This window comes from Lagopus muta, chromosome 5 (genome assembly GCF_023343835.1).
Source record: "Lagopus muta isolate bLagMut1 chromosome 5, bLagMut1 primary, whole genome shotgun sequence".
NCBI classification, from domain to species: Eukaryota; Metazoa; Chordata; class Aves; order Galliformes; family Phasianidae; genus Lagopus; species Lagopus muta.
This window is the reverse complement of record NC_064437.1, coordinates 13138484-13154825: the sequence shown is the minus strand read 5'-3', so window position 1 is coordinate 13154825 and position 16342 is coordinate 13138484. Positions and strand designations below refer to the sequence as shown.

Sequence of the window (16342 nt, the reverse complement as noted above, 5' to 3'; positions counted from 1 at the left end):
TTATAATGATAAAAGTTGTTATTCCCAAAGAGAGACAGAGTGATATGTGCATTATATATTCTCTACAGATCTATAAACGGTCCTTTGAGTCCGTTCACATCACACTGTGAGTCACTGATGTTTCCTATTTAGTTTTCAGTGAAGACCCTAGCATCTCTGTTGTAAAGGAAAAATAAAAATTAAATAATCCATCGTGAACAAACCCATTGGGCATGTTTCGGAGCAGGCCTGGATATACAACACACAATATTCTTGCTTATTAAAGGAGAGGATTCCAGAGAATTAGTGTCATGTTCTGTCAGGGACTGTAAGCATACAGAATAAAACTGTCCTTCCTGAGAGCATGAGCATGTACAGATCCTCAGGTGACCTAGCTGCCATTGTTAAGCTGGAGGCAGCAAACCCATATTGCATTAGCCACTTGATAATATGATCTTTTATTCCTTTCCATTAAAAAAAAAAAAAAAAAAATCCCATTTGAAAAAATAAACAGCCTAGGCTTGTAACATAAAGGACTGTAGTGTGCTACTCAAGTTCTTGTGTTCCTTTTTCTTAATTTGAATTTCCCAGTTTAAAAATTGAACCTTTGAATTTGGAAATACTGTTTTCACTGGCTAGCATTAACATTTGTAAGTACTGCAGTTATTGAGTAAATGGATATCAAAGTTAAGCAAGTGTGGCAGAATCTATAGTGAACATAAGTAGAACAATTTTATCAATGAGTTTAGACCATAATTTAATGTAAAACAAAAGAGAAGATCTTATGTAAATTGAAAGATTCAATTCCTTTAAATACAAGCAAAATTTCATGTAATCGTGGATCACATTTTTAGTATGAGAATTATTTGTATTTTATTTTTTGGAGGGGCCTTAAATTATACAATATAGTAATACTTCAATGCAGGTCGTTTTAGAAGACCTAGAAGTTTTATAGAGAACTCACTCCAAACTGCCTCTCTATTCAGCAGATTAAAAATTGAGGTCCTTCTGTAGTTTAAATGGCAGTCAGTAAATCCACAGGTAATCCCTGTAACTTTTCACATAAATTTGATAACGAAAGAAAGTATGCTACTAGCATCTCTATAACATAACCGAGCTTCATTGCATAACTCAAACCATGATGGAGATTTTGACATGCTCAGTGGCAGTCTGACAGATGTGTCATAGTGTCTAATCCCCCAAAGCCCCAAAGCTCTTTGAAAATGGTTGTTTCTGAAAGACCAGATTGGAAAACATGCTGCATTTTTATTAAGCTTTTTCTCTCAGTGCCTGTATTACTTCCAGCATCCTCTTGTTGGCAGGCTGACTGTACAGCTGTGCACTAACTAGTCTGGCAGTTCTGCTTTGCTAGCAAAGAGATAGTATAGATATAACTATGTATAGTTAAATTATATGCTTTTCAAAAATAATATGGAAATGTAATTCTTTGTTTATGATTTTAAAATATTGAAATTGTTAATTTAGGGCTATTTTATCCACATTTTCCTCTTCTGTCAGGATACGAATAATATATTGATGTGTCCCAACTTCAATATTTCTGGCTTTTTAAAAAAAGAAAGAGGTAACATTAATACAGGTTTGCAATAAATTCAAAAAGTATTCCGGAGAAATAATTGTAATGCTAGAAGAAAATATACTATGTGCTTGAATGCAATTTTAACAAAATGGCCCCCAAATCTAAATGCAGACAGAGTCTCTAGTCCTGGGATTTGCCAGCATATCTCTAGCCAGACTCATGGGAGACTGACAGGGGTTCCACTGAAGCATCGCTGTGTCCTATAGATTGTGCTCCGCAGTTTCTCAGTTGTTTGGATAACATCCACAATTGGTAAAAAGAGAAAATTGGGCCAGTTTACATTCTGTTACAGAGCAGCTTCCTGGATGACAGAATAATTTCCAATCAAAAAGCCCTGGATTACTCCCTGCTGTGAGCTAATAGGGTGCTAATTAGCATATTTCATTTATTTACTTAACTGGGATAAAAACAATTGGGCACAGGTCCCATTTACAATGGCTTCCTGGGGAAGCTGCAAACTGCTGTAAGTGTAACCGTGCTGCATTAAAAAGATATAAGCTCACATAAACATAACGTGCAGACGGAACACAAACTGGCATGGCTGCCCAATCTCCTTATAGACCAAGGTTTAGGACATTAAGTAAAGCTGTATCTCTATTTCCTTTAAGTCTTCAATGGGATAATGAAATTAGAGCAGCATTTTTCCAATCTTTGCTGGTCCATTGGTGACAGTATTGAAGAAGCATTTTGCTGAGGACACCATCTTGCTTTGCCTAGTGTTCTCTCGTGCTGGCTGCCATCTTCATTTGTTGTGACTATTAGCTGTGCTGAAGGTTCATGCAGGTATTGGCTCCCCATGAAACATGAGTTAGAAATTATTGTCCTACAACTTTTTCTTCAGTTAAAGAAGCAGCAAACAGCACTTTTAAATTGGCAGTTTCAGGCTGGGCTGCACTGAGGTTTCTGGAGGCTCCTGGGGTCCCTGAGGTTCTTAGGTTGGAGTTTCTTAAAACTGGAACATATTCCCAAGGTGGAACACACCTGCCCAGTGCATTGTGCCATCAGTGAACATCCTTCTAGTTGTATGAATATTGAAAGGAGCCTTTTATTTATTTGCTTCTTCACCCTCAATGTCACTTTGCTCCTGTTTTCCTGTGCACAACTCTCTTTCCACACTATTGAACATTTTAGACCTCATTTTTTCATTTTAGTGTCTTAAGCTAGACTTTTACCTGCAGTGAAATTCCTTATCCATTTAGATTCATATTCTGTTTAGTTATGAAAATCTGGATTAGCCCTGAGGCATTATAGTATCTCTCTGCATCTGGGAGCCAAGTTCATTAAACTGTATGGAGAGATTTTGAGATCAAGAGACTTGAGGTTTGTGTCTGCCCTTCTTCTCCTCTCATTGTGTGATGCTGAGTAATCCACCTTTCCATTCTGCACTTTCCTTACCCATAAACTGGAGAGAATAACGTTTTATCCTGCCCTTTTAAACATGCTTTAATATTCTCAATTGGAAGATACTTCATGGCAAAGATACAATAATGCCCAGCCCTCTGCCCCCACCCCAAACCTTTTCCTCATAGCTGTGGGAGGATCTTGCTCTTTTTCCCCAGACCAGAAAGACCCTATGCTGGGAAAGAGCAAACTTGCTCTGTATGTTTTCTGGACTGCATTGTTTCCTGCACTGCACTGAGTAAAATACCCCTTTGGAAGAATATTGCCCTTCTGCATTTTCTATGTTTGTAAAATGGCTAAGTATAAAGCATCTAAGTATAAAAATTTATAAACCAACTAGAGTAAATGGAGACCTGAGCATGGGGAGACGCAGTACCTTTCTTAGGCCTATTAAAACTTGTTCCAAGGAGGCATGCTTTCAGTGTTTATCATGTTAAAGTCACACTATATCCCAGAAAAGCATAAATTTTTCCATTTCCTCTCCCTGGATATAGAAATACTGTCCGTCTTTTCTGATGCAGCAATTTCTCTGCAGAAAAAATATGGTTCTGCTTTTGGGGTTTTAAGAGTAGGCCTAGCTGCTACAAGCTATATACCTGGGGGAATTTTAACATGAAATGACAAATTTGTTATTTTGTTTTCCCCAGATCCACCTGAACATTCTGAAGAAATGAATGGAACTACCCACAGAGGACTAGCCCCCAAATTTGAGAATATTCCCTAGTCAATCTCGTAGCTACAGTGTATTGGCACAAATTTAGGAAAAAAACCCAAAAACTACAAGCAAATTTTTCCCAAGGCTTATGTATTCATGACTACAGGCCCAGAAATCTGACCGTTGATCTCTGTGCAGGAGAAAGTAGTGGTCATGCTTTCAGGGCATTTGGATTCCATCAGTGGCCAAAATCTAGATGATAGTTCTGTACAATTTTAGTGTGTTCCATGTTGGAGAGCTCATCGTTGGTGAGTGAACCAATTTTTCAGTAATCTTTGTCACAGCAGGCAAAATAGAAATTGGCCTGTAATTTGTAATCATTACTTCTTTGCCTGAGATTAATCATGGATCACCTACAGTGAAAACAGATGCCTTCTAACCTTAGGAAGGACCATTCTCCATTCAGAAGGCCATAGATGCTTTCTGCTCACAAAGCACACTTTGTCTTGACCATCCTTCTTTTTTATGTCGGATGAACTTTCATCTATGTTTGCTTTTCTCTGTAAGACTGTATGCTTCAGACTTTTTACATAAAGCAATTTTCTTGATTTTTAGTATTATGAATGAGATTGGAGGGTGGGGGGAGAGCTTTGGGGTTTTCCTATTGATATATTTTTTAGCAGGGACAAAAAGGTGTTGTAGTGCATGCAAGCACATGAGGGCAGTGATCAGAAATAACCTTTATTGACATAGAAAAGCTCTGGTTACTACCAGGTAGTTGATATGAGGAATTCGGGTTAAAGAATACTGTGATTCTAAATATCTTAGTTGGCTTATGAAAGCAAAGCATTCACAAAGCAGCCCAACTAGTCTGACACTGTACTATATATAGTGAAACTGGAAAGCTTCCAATATTCAAAATGATTTCTTAACTGACCTCCTCATGGTATTACTAAAGTTTTGTATATAGTGTTTTAATTTTTTTTCACTTAATATCTGCCTTCATTTGGACACAGATTTTACTCCTCTGCTCTGACCTTGAGTTTGGTGTTGTAATGTGAAATACTTGTGAGTTGAAGTTGTCTCATTTGCTATAGTAGTAATAACAAAACAGGAGATCACAGAAAAGGGAAAAAAAAGTGTGAATAGGTTGCAGAGATGACTACGAGGTATCAATATTGCAAACAGTAAATATGGTCATAGTATTTCATTGGCATCAGGTTTCCAGTAAAGATAGTGAAGTGTCATACTTGCTGTATAACTTTGATCATCCCTGTTTGAGAATCAGAAATTTAGAAAAGGACAAGTGAGAAAAGCCTTCTAGAGTGCTTAGGGCAGTGAATAGGCTATTGCGTGGCAAACAGCACAAAGGAAAAGTTACAAAGGTGAAAGACAAGGGTAGAATGCCAACAAATATATATGAAGGCCTGCAATTAAATTGGAAATGAAAAAGATTCTAAGCATCATACACCATCACTGGTGTATGCATATATCCATATGGTGGTATAAACCATATGGTGGTATACCCGTCGCTGAATAATCTAAGAAGTCCTTTCCAGTATATTTCCTACAGTGATGTGTTTCTACATATGTGTTCATGTAATCTTCTTGGATTGGGATAAAATGTCAGAATAATGTTTTGAGATCTAGTTTTCAAATAATGAGCATGTGAATTGGAATACATAACTTAAATCAAGCTGTAGGATTAGAAATTTCTGAATAGCTTGTTTTGGTTAGCTTTCTTCTTGATCTGTAAACACCAAAACTATTGATTGTACTTAAAAGAGAGCAGCAAGAAATACTGGAAAAAATATCATACATAAATTACTGATCACGTCTTACTGTCTTGCTGATTACTTTTTCTATTTAACTGAGAAGTTAGATACATCTGACTTGTACTTCAGATTCAAGGCAATTCAAAAAAGAAAAAAAAAAAAAAAAAAAAGAGGAGTAAAGGAGTACTGGCAAATTGTAATTTTTCTAATATATCCAGTGAGGCCATTAATTTTAAGTGAATATTTTTGAAGTTTCCCTGGTGGGCTGTAGCTTGCTTTAAATTATCATTGGTGCATGTGTTTTATGTGGGATATATATATGAACTGAACTAAGCTCCCTGCAGAATCTGGGGGAAACTGCATAATTTTACATGTTTTAGAAACATTTTCCTTGTCGAACTGGGATGTCTCTGGATGGGAGACTGTAACAGAAATGCTAAGTCATGGCCTGACGCAGTGATTGAGCACCTAGTGGTAAGGCAGGGCCAACCCAGGGTTGCTCAGGTGCACCTGCAATGCACCTGAGTGACCAGAAGGGGTGGAACCTGACTCCACCCCAGACCTTATTCAAGGGTTGGCAGTGGAGGCAAGGCACTGAAGATCCCTGCCTATCTGAGGCCTTCTAAAGGTAAGCTGCTTTTTTCCTTTGTTTCTGTGTTCATGGCTGCTGCATATGGGCTTGTTTTCATTTACTGCAGCCAAAGACTTTGCTACAGCACTGTTATTGCTATACTTTCCATTGCTCTATAGCATTACAGATGCTTTTGAGGATTACTTTTATTCGTTGTTGTGGTATGTTTCTCAAATTCCTTTTACTTAATTATTTACAGAGGTAATGAAGAAGAGAAGTTCTTCTCTGTCTTAGTGGTTCAGGTAGTTGTCTGTGGAAATTATTTAAGCGTGTCAATAAAATAAGTGAACCTTTGTGCATATCTGCCTGGGATATCCTACTGTATATTTGGAATATTGTCTTATGTGGACTTGTGTTCTCTTGTATGTGGGATGGAACTGAAACTCATGTTTTCTCTGGTGGATGAATGCTGTAGGTGTTGGTCAGTGGAAGAAAAAAGGATGTTAGAATGTTGTCATAGATAGCTCATGCCAAAATTTGTGAGAAAATACCCCCTGCAAGCGTTGTTGGAAAAATGTTGAATGCAAAGCTGAGATGTTAGTTCACAAATGTTCTGTGACATGTAAAATTGAATTATGCCTGCTGTTGGACATGGAGACATTCTCATTCTATGCACTAGGGGAGAAAAGTTGGCTGTGAACTTGCGGCCCTTCAAGGAATTGCTCCTTGGTGTATGTGACTAAAAGCAATCATATGTTGGCCATCCTAGAGAAACTGAAACTTATAGGAATGTAATTGCCTCCTGGAGGTTTGAGATTAAACAAGACAGGAGAAATATTTGGATGCTTGGGAAGAAGGCACATTGCTTTGAAAAGAACAAACTGTTTCCTTTTCCTGTGTTCTGCTCCTCACCCTGAATGAGGTGGTGACAGGGCAGGAGGGTTCTGGGTGAGCTAATACTTGGCTGATGGTGCGTGGTCTGAATGAGTAAATACCCTCTGTCTCTGTTTCTTATCCCTTTGTGCTCCAGGATCACACCAGGGGTCCACAAAAAATGAAAAGAAATTGTGCTAAGGGAGTTTCTATTTCTATCCCATTTCTCCCAGTGTTGCTGATGTGCAGTAGTTTTGTATGCCAGTCCTTGCTGCCCATTATGTCTGCATATCGTAACTCGGGGATGAGTAGTTGAAAGAAGCTGAAAGGCTCCTCCTGGTTCTAGGTGATTTATAAACTGAGTATTTATATAAAATAATGGAGGGAGGGGGGATTGTGACAGTATGGTAACTACTCAGAAGAGACAACTGGACATTTCTGAACTAATGAAGTTTGTCTGTTTCTGCTTCTTTGCACACAAGAGATGTACTCAGATATATTTACTTAATTAATTTTTTTGCTATTGTCTCATTTTCTGCGTTCCTTTGTTGCCTGATCGATCTTCTTGTTATTTGAGCTTCTCTTTTGTCTGCTGAAACTGATATGTGCATAAGCTGTAGCAACAATAGCTGAATATTTGAGATTTTTGAATCTGTGACTCATTCTGCTGTGAACTGAATACATCATTTTCTTACTCTCTTTACCCTTTAGAAAAATATTAAGATACATATTCACATTCCCTTAAATGAGAAAACCCTACCTCTTTTTAAAATATGTTTAAAAATATCCTTTGGTATAGTTTCAATTTTTGAAATATCAATTTCAGTGAATTGGTGGTTAAAAAAAAAAAAATTAAATAATTCTGCATACATCTCCTGAAAAACAAATTCACAACCTCACTCGATCTACTCTGCAGCAACGGGAAAAGGAAAAACAAACAAACAAAACACCCACCAGTATAGATATAGAATAAATATGCCAACTTGAAGTTTTGGTTTTAAAAAGTATTCTCAGTCAGTATAGGCTTGTGTTTTCCAGCGCCTCAGGGCTACATTTTCTTTCTGTCCATCAGAGAAATCTTTTTGTGAAAGTCCACCTTTTGTAGGCTCGAGGAGAGGCTGTGACCTGCTGCACTGCGCCTGGTCTGGGAGTCAGGACCACCCTCTCCCTGACCTTGGGCAAATCCCTGTGCTCTGCTTGCCTTCCCTTGCTCTCTCCTGCCCATCTTCTGGTGAGGTGTTTGATGCAGGGACTGTCCCTTTTTGTTCTATGTAAGGGCTTCTCTCAGCACAGTGCTGTTCTTTATCAAGACTCCAGGTTGCTGTTTCTGTACAGGATGTAACTTCTGGTTTGCTTGTAGATGTTTTTAACTAATTGTTGGTGATAGGTGGGTGACTGAACTGGATGATCTTGGAGGTCTTTTCCAACCTTGATGATTTTATGATTCTATGAATTGTGTTCCAATAATAAAATGTAACATACTGACAGTGCATATATTGTGTCATAGATATGACTTCAAGTACTTAATGCAGGAGACGCTCATCTCTTTGGATACTAGCTTTTATTTTTGCTTTTTTTTTTTTTTTTTTTTTTTTTTTTTTGTCAGAAAGCTAAATGCTCTCTTCCTTAATATAAAATGAGATTTGTATCTTTACAGTAAATGGCCGTGGCTCAAAACATGTTAGCAACTGACATTGTCAGGACTTTGATATGCAGAGAGGTTTTCATTACTCGTACCTTTTATTAATGCTGTTTTCTTCATAAGGTGGTGACTTGCAGTTGCATACAAGAATGTGTAGTAATTGTTTTTTTGTTTTTTTTTAATGCTATATTAGAAATCTTCATACATGTGTCCTTTTGTAAATATATGAAGCTGTAGAGAGAGAATGAAAGCCACAAAGAGAATTGTTAAATCAGACTTGATGTGCTTTGCCAAACAAAGGAAAAGTTCAAACTGCATTGTAGATGTAGTGCAAATGAATTTTTCTGCAGCCATAGACACTCATCTGTGGTCTATTAAAGAGTATTTTAATTCTTTCCTTTCTTCAAGATGTTATAGCCCAGTCTGTCTGTATGGAAACCCTTATCAGAATTGAAGCAGACGGGTGAGAACGCAGTCCGCCCTGGGAAGTTGATCAGGATGTGAACAGAGCCCAGAAAGAGCACTAATCACAGCCCACTGCAGATAGCCTACCAAAAATGTGCTGGATTAAAGAATGATATTATATAAGAACTCAAACATTCTTTATGTGAACTCTTCTTTTGAAAATCATCAAACAATTTAGACGGTTATAGTGTATTTGAAAGTGGTGGAGGAAGGAAAAAATAATAATGTTCACAGAGACTAATTGAAGCAAAGAGATAGGCTTCTTTCTTTATGTTCCATTTATTATTTTTCAGCACTTGTTTTATTAACATGCATCTAGAGTTACATGTTGCTTTAATCTCCTTGATTAAGACTTGCTGAAAGGTTCTGTCACTATTTATTATCTGAGTGCCTCAGGTCCCTCTTTTTGTTTTACATCAGCTATGCCAATACCTCTTTTGAGTTGAAAAGGAAATATTGTTATTTCACTAAAGTTTAGTAGGATTGATGTTCTCCAAACAAAACAAAACAAAAAACAAACAAAATAAAACAAACAAACAAAAAACCAGCAAACAGAAATTCAGATGCATGGATAAATATTGCCGTGAAAGAGAAAAGCAGCCTTTTATTCCAGCAGATAGGTTCAAATGAATATTCACAGTATCTTTTCAGAGCTGTTTTCCACGTTCTTTTCTTACGACCGGTTTGCCGTATCATTTTCCTGATGAAATGTCTGGTTTTCTTTCCTCTAATAAATCCATCTTCAGTGCTGAGCTGTGCTGTCTCTTCAGCCAGAAGGAGTTAACTCTGCTTGCCAGCACTTTGCTGCTGAGCCACATTTAAGTAGTTCATTGGGGCATTGTGACTGTAAATGAGATATAGCATCTTGACAACTGTTCATGATTTTTTTTTTCATAAATAAATAAGACTGCATCAGAAGACATTCTACTTCTAAAAAGTAGACAGTTAAAGATAGTGCTTCCCTATTACTCATCCCTAGAAAGAAATTCACTCGAGTTTACTATGATTTCAACCCAAGAGGGGAAAACATATTTTTAATCTTTTTCCTGTCAGTGAGTTTGGGAGGACACTTAAGGATAGAATGAAATAAAGTCCATTGTAAGGGTAACTAACTCATCGTTATCACATGCATGCTAGTCACAAAACAGGTGCTACTATTTCTATGGTACTGTTATCTTTGATATTATAAACTTGATTATTTTTTTTCTCAAACTGGCTTTTTATATTCAGGAGTATATCTGGAATTGTATAACTTAAAAAATATTTCTAACGTGTTAGAAGTATTTGTATGCAAATACCACCTTTGATCCCAAATCTAGCCATTAGATACTGGATTTTGTTTTTTCTTTGTGTGTTTGTGTATAGGAAAGAGAGAAGCTCCAGTTGTAAAAGAATCCGGTTATAATACCTGCAGGTGAGAGAACATAAGATCTGTTTGGAGAGTTGGTAGCTAAAAACACAATTTAAATATTCTGTGCTGTTAATGCTTCAGTTTAATAAAAACTGTTGTAAGAAAATATTTTAGGATACAGATATTTAGAGTATTTGGATTACTTTTGACAACAGTGCAAGGAATCCATTCAAAGCTGATTTCTCCCTTTTGTTCACTGAGGACCTGCAGAATCTGAGATAAAAATGGCAGTTGTCCTCAGGGCACCCTCAGGCATGTCATTAAAATTGGAATTTGATCCTCTTTTCATGGTTACTTGGGACAATCAACCACAGCAAACCTGAAAACTCATCAGTTTTCAAAAATATGATATGCCCTTGACTTTGTCAGTTTGGATTCGGTGTGCAAGACTTGAGTATTTCAAAATCCCTTTAGATGTCACTCTGTCTTCAAGAATACAAACACTGTGGTCTTGTGCAATATGAAAGATGCATCCCAAAATTTTCTGAGCACTTACCCTATACATGCAATGGGACGAGCTAAATTATAGTCATCAAAGGAAAATGCGTTATTAATTGAGAATTTGAACACAGCTAATTGTAACAATTAGAAATGTATGAAGTCCAGCTCTTTTTTTACTATTATTACAATTTTTTAATTGGAAAATTAGGCTGTCAGAAGCAATTTGGAGCTTTCAAATCTGCATGAAACTATCAGTTCTACCTGGCTGTGTATTGCTACTTGATAACTACAATTTTAAAAAGTACCTGGAAAATAGATGTAGCACAATGTTTTGCCATTTATTCCTCCATACTTGGCCTCTTACTGCTTCAAGGTGTCTTTTCCTCCACTTTTCTCAGCTCCCAAGTTTAAAGAATTTGCACACCCTTTCATATGCAGTTTTTATAAATAGCAGAACGATCACTTTTTTGTTTCCTACAACTGGGCTGCCAGAAAACTGTGTTTTGCCTACATGGCAGGGGAGCCACGAGCTGGCCATTTAGCTGTCGCTCTGCAGTTTGCCATTGGCAGCTCGCTCGTGCCGGATGCCATATGGCCACCTCTTTCTGCTCTTCTTCTCTTTGCTCCCATGAAAGTTGCAAGAGGAGAAGGACCAGCTGCTGACAGCAAGAACAAACAGGGATTTTCCTCAAGAGAGGAACAGTGATGGCAAGAGACCTTCCGGTGTACCTTGGCTTTCCCTGAATACATTTTCTTTCCAGCTACTCATACCCTTTCTGCATTGCGCATTCCTTCTGTGTTTTTTTTTTTTTTTTTTTTAACTTAATGTGTAAACACCTCTTTTTACTTAACTAGGTACTTTAGTTTACAGATTAATATGCAGATTATTTGTAACTGCTAATCAGTTCATTTAATAATTGGCATAAGTGTGCTACATGCACATGGAGCAGCACAGAACTTGGCAGCTTTAGGCAGGCAGAGGTTTCTGTGCCTAATCCCCCATAAGGCACACTAGTTAAGGTTCTTACTTGCACCATTTCTGTGGTAAGGAGAAACTTGGCCTATTCATGTGGAAATTCCTAATTGCTTTCTTCATTTTGACAGATTTATAGGTTATGGCAAAACATAATTGCAAGTAACATAACAAAGCAACACTCTCATGAGCACCTGTAGTGTTGCTATTATAAATAGCACAACTAACATCTTGTTTTGTCTGTTGTGAGAGTACATAAATCTGCTGTTCCTCTCCTGCTTCTGTTTGCAGGAGGATTCCTTCAGTCTTTAGTCCTGAAGGGCAACATCTGTTGCTTCACTTTCTAGATCTGCTGCTCATCATTGAAACAGTTAATAGGATGTGCTAGGGACTCCTGCTAGCCTGATGCTTGTCCTGAATTTTAGCTTTCACAATTCAAATCACTGGAGTTTTTTTTTTTATTATTTTTTTTTTATTTTTAAAGTAATCTTCTAGATGACTTTGTAAGATAGAATGGAACATCTGAAACAGAGATGTGCCTTTGGCAGCTGAGGAGGTTGCCCATCTACTTGCTCTGCAACACACTGGCGAAAAGAGCAACTTTGTGCTCTGCTGTGATGTCTTCCTCACTGGTGAGAATGTGAGGGGCTCCAGGTGGATAAATGAGGGAAGAAACCATCACCTAAGATAAGAAGAAGTCTCTAAGAAGATACCTCTGCTGTTTGCCTATGTCCTGCACTGAGTTTTCTTTTGCAAGAGTTGACAAAGTACCTGACATCTTTCTACTTTGGTGTCTCCCTTTGTAGACTGAAAATGCTTCTCAATTAAAAAACGACAACGAAAACCTCAGTCAAAATGTTCTAGGAACATAAAATCTTATCAGACACTGAAAATCTCATCAGATTAGTGATTATTATAACTTACACTTCTATTACAGATGTAATGAATATTCATTGTATACGAACATAGCCCATTGAGTAAGTGATGAAAAGGTCCTTCTCAAGAGAGCTGTTCTCCAGTTTAGAACTGTCCAGTTCTCCAGCCTCAGAGAGTAGTATCTCTGTGCTTCACTGGGAAGGCTCACCCAGCCAGGTCTTTGCTGCCACAGCCAGTTTGTGGCTGCCGTCCTTTACAGTCACTTGAAGGACAGGCAGAGGCAAGTTCAATGCTTTATTAGACACCAGGTGGTATTCTTTAGAAGAGAACTAGATAGCATACTAGAAATGCAATGTATGAATGCTACAGGATATCTTTTTTCAGAGCTCCGATATCAAGACTGTTGTACATACAGCCTTGTTAAGTCAGAAGCTGGGTGTGTTGGTCTTACATGAGCAATACCAAAATGACAGCATGCCTGGTGTTGACACAAGTCAGAAATGACTTTGCTTGAGCCAGTTCAGGTGTGAGGAAAGTCAGAACTTTGAAATTCAGATTTCAAAATCCTCCCCAAAGTTCTGCCAGCGGAGTGCCCCTGACATGGTTACTGTCTGCTTGTGTTAAATCAGAAAGCCTGTCTGCATGAGAGGTTTGTAAGTAATGCAGCTGCATTGACACAAACTGAAGTGAGATTTTTAGGAACTGGATTGAAGAGTTGTGCCAAGATAGAATTCTCTTTAAAATTTATAATCAAGTGCATTTCACTGCATTTGGTTGGAAAATGAATCTTACTAGGTTTTCCCAATTCTTAAAATTGAATGCTGTGACTGTGGGTAACATTTAAGAGATGGGTGAGAGAAATGGACATGAAGTTGCATTTTTTTGTACAAATTCTAGATTTTGATCACCAAAGATTATTTGCATCTGTACACTTGTAATTACACTGAGAGGAAGTATCAAAAACTGCCATCAAAAATCCAATTTAAATAAGAAGAAAATGTGTAACTTGTAAAAGATTTAAATTTTCTCAAACAGTAGCTGAGTGGCAGCACCAGAGAATTGAAAAACAAATTGGTTGTCAAAGATGACTGGGAAAGTAAGTGTGTGTGGGAAGCTATCAGAAGTGATCCTCATTTTAATTACAGGCTGTTTTTTTTAACAGAAAATGCACTTCCATTGCCTGACCACTTGCTTTGTTTTATCTTTGCTCTGTAGAATTTCACCTCTTGAGTTCATATAATTATTAGAGAATTTAAAATAGTTATCTATGCAAAGAAATCTTCTAATTTATGAAGAAAGCTTGAAAATGTTATTCAAAAGAGAAAAATGAACCTTGAAAAAAGTTCAGAAGTGGGAGATGTGCAAAACAAGCCATGCATAAGTAATGTTTAAGTACAAATTTTTAAAGCCAGTTCATGATTATTTTTTCATCTTTTTCATTTATAAATCTTTCACTACTAGTGGTAGAATTAATCATTAATTTTGGAAGGATTTAAGTTTACTGCAGTGAAAAAATTCTAACCAATTCTAATAACAAAGTAAATCTGGAATAAGTCCATTGACTTTGAATTAGAGGACAAGAAGTATATTCCAACACATTCTGTTTGCTGTGCCTTTTCCCTCTTTTACTGACCGTTTTGTCCCCCTTCCCTTTTTTTTAACATGTAGATTTTTTTCATTCTAATAGCTTTTTATCATTATGTTAATTCCTCACAAGGGGTGGTGAATGTACAAGAACGCTAATACACTGAGTTTGCATACTTTGTACTGTGTATGGAAAATTGAGTCATGCTAGTTTTAAAAATTATATATTGAAAATATAATGAAAACTGAATAAAATCTGCTGCTATAAATCATATATTTGGATTGCAGTCACTGTGAGACTGAGCCCTTGCAGATCCTTAAACTTTCCTCAGGATAATTTTAAAGCTTCACTCAGCCTAGGATTTTAGCTTAAATCTATTAAACAGAAAGGTCTTAAGACCGTCTGTCAGAGTTTTCTGTAGATAGTAACATAAGTACTGGGCTTACTCAAATTTTGGCCTCTGAGTACCTTGAGCAAGGTGCTTCATAGCAAGAGCTGAATCTAATATTAAATATAAAATATTGATTGTTTAGATTTCTTGCTGAGAAAACTCATTAGCATTTTAATACCAGTGCATGTGTATTTTCATATGACATTCTATTAATTTATATTTGGTCAATATGAAAATGCCCTTCTTCTGAGGCTCAGACGTTCCTATTCTTAAAGATATATAGTTTTTTGTTCTGTGACCTTTATCATAGAAACATTGAAGAGTAAATCTCTTTCAAAGCATTTAAATGAGATCAAACATAAGCTGCAGAGTAGATAGAATGGAGACTGCTCTTTTTGTAATGCTTTTGATAGCAAAACTTGCCTTTATCCCCTTGTTGTTGAAGTACAGCACCACACCAGACTAAACCAGTATTGATACAAGCGGCTGTGCTCTGAAGGCACTGCAGATGAAATCCAAATCAGATGTGTAAAAATTAGTGCTCCATTTAAATTTCAGTGGAAACGTTTTCTTCACATTGTGATAGTGGAGACATTTTAATGTTGAAGTGCCAGTTCTGTGTGACAAAGGCAGTGTTAGTAATACTTATTAATACCACTTATGTACAGATTTTTTTAATGTCATTTCAAGTCTTGCTGTGATATATCTCAACAAATAGCACCAATTAATCATCGCTGCTCTGCCTTAGTTTTGGTCCATTTACTTTTCTGTTACTAAAAATGTAGACTTAAAGACATTTAATTATAAATATGAAGCAAGGATGTTTGCTATTTTAATTGAAAATGACCTTTGTTATGATGGAGCGTTTGTGAATTTGGAAGTTTTGTAATATATTGGTTTGTATACTGTACTGTATTTCTGTCTTAGTTAAAGATTTCAGGATAGAAGGAAATAGTCTCACACCTTAGCTAAAAATTGTGAGTGTGGCAATTGGGTAATGAGGGATTTGTAAACTTAGTAAAGTATGTAATTCTCCTACTGGGTTCTTGTCTATCTGGATTTTTGTCTTCAAGTACTTTTTTTTTTAATGTCTTTAAGTACTTCATGATCAGTAAATAATAAATTCAATTTACTGAAGTTTTGTCACATGGAAATACTCACTTGGAATATATATTTTTAATTGGCATCAATGGCACATTTCCCAGGGAGCATAACAAAATGGATCATTTAATAGATGCCCAATCTCTCCATCCATCTATCTATCAGCACAGCACATGATGTTTTGACTTTAATATGGTAATTATCTCAGGCTGACTTCAGAGGAGGAAGCTGCCACCCACACAGCAGTGCTTAATTACTTTAGACTTCAGTTTGCCAAGAGAAAATTTGACTTTTTTTTGCACATTGCATGGAATTGAAATGATTTCATTGTCATTTTATTTGAAATGCAGCCTGACATCACCATGGCATCATGGGAAAGAAAATGCAAAATTTCTCTGAAATTCTTAAAATAGGCTGAAAGCTGCCTTATATTTTAATGGTTTTCTATGAAGGCTGTGTTCACATTCCTTGAATGTTAATGATGAGCTGCTTCAGCTTATGGGAGGAATTTTTTTTCTGTGAATACATTTCATTTGCAAGCCTATGAATGCACTTTGTTTTAAAGTTGCCAAAGCTGATACAAACTTTGGCATTTTAAGGGCAGAT

General features: G+C 36.8%; 1 long non-coding RNA gene across 1 annotated transcript; it reads left to right on the top strand.

The window, feature by feature from the left end:
• The first annotated feature begins 5951 nt into the window (after positions 1-5951).
• On the top strand, positions 5952-15201 carry LOC125694173 (uncharacterized). Its single transcript, XR_007377445.1, has 3 exons — positions 5952-6035; positions 10324-10372; positions 12268-15201. It is a non-coding gene; the product is annotated as an uncharacterized LOC125694173 (long non-coding RNA).
• The last annotated feature ends 1141 nt before the right edge of the window (positions 15202-16342 follow it).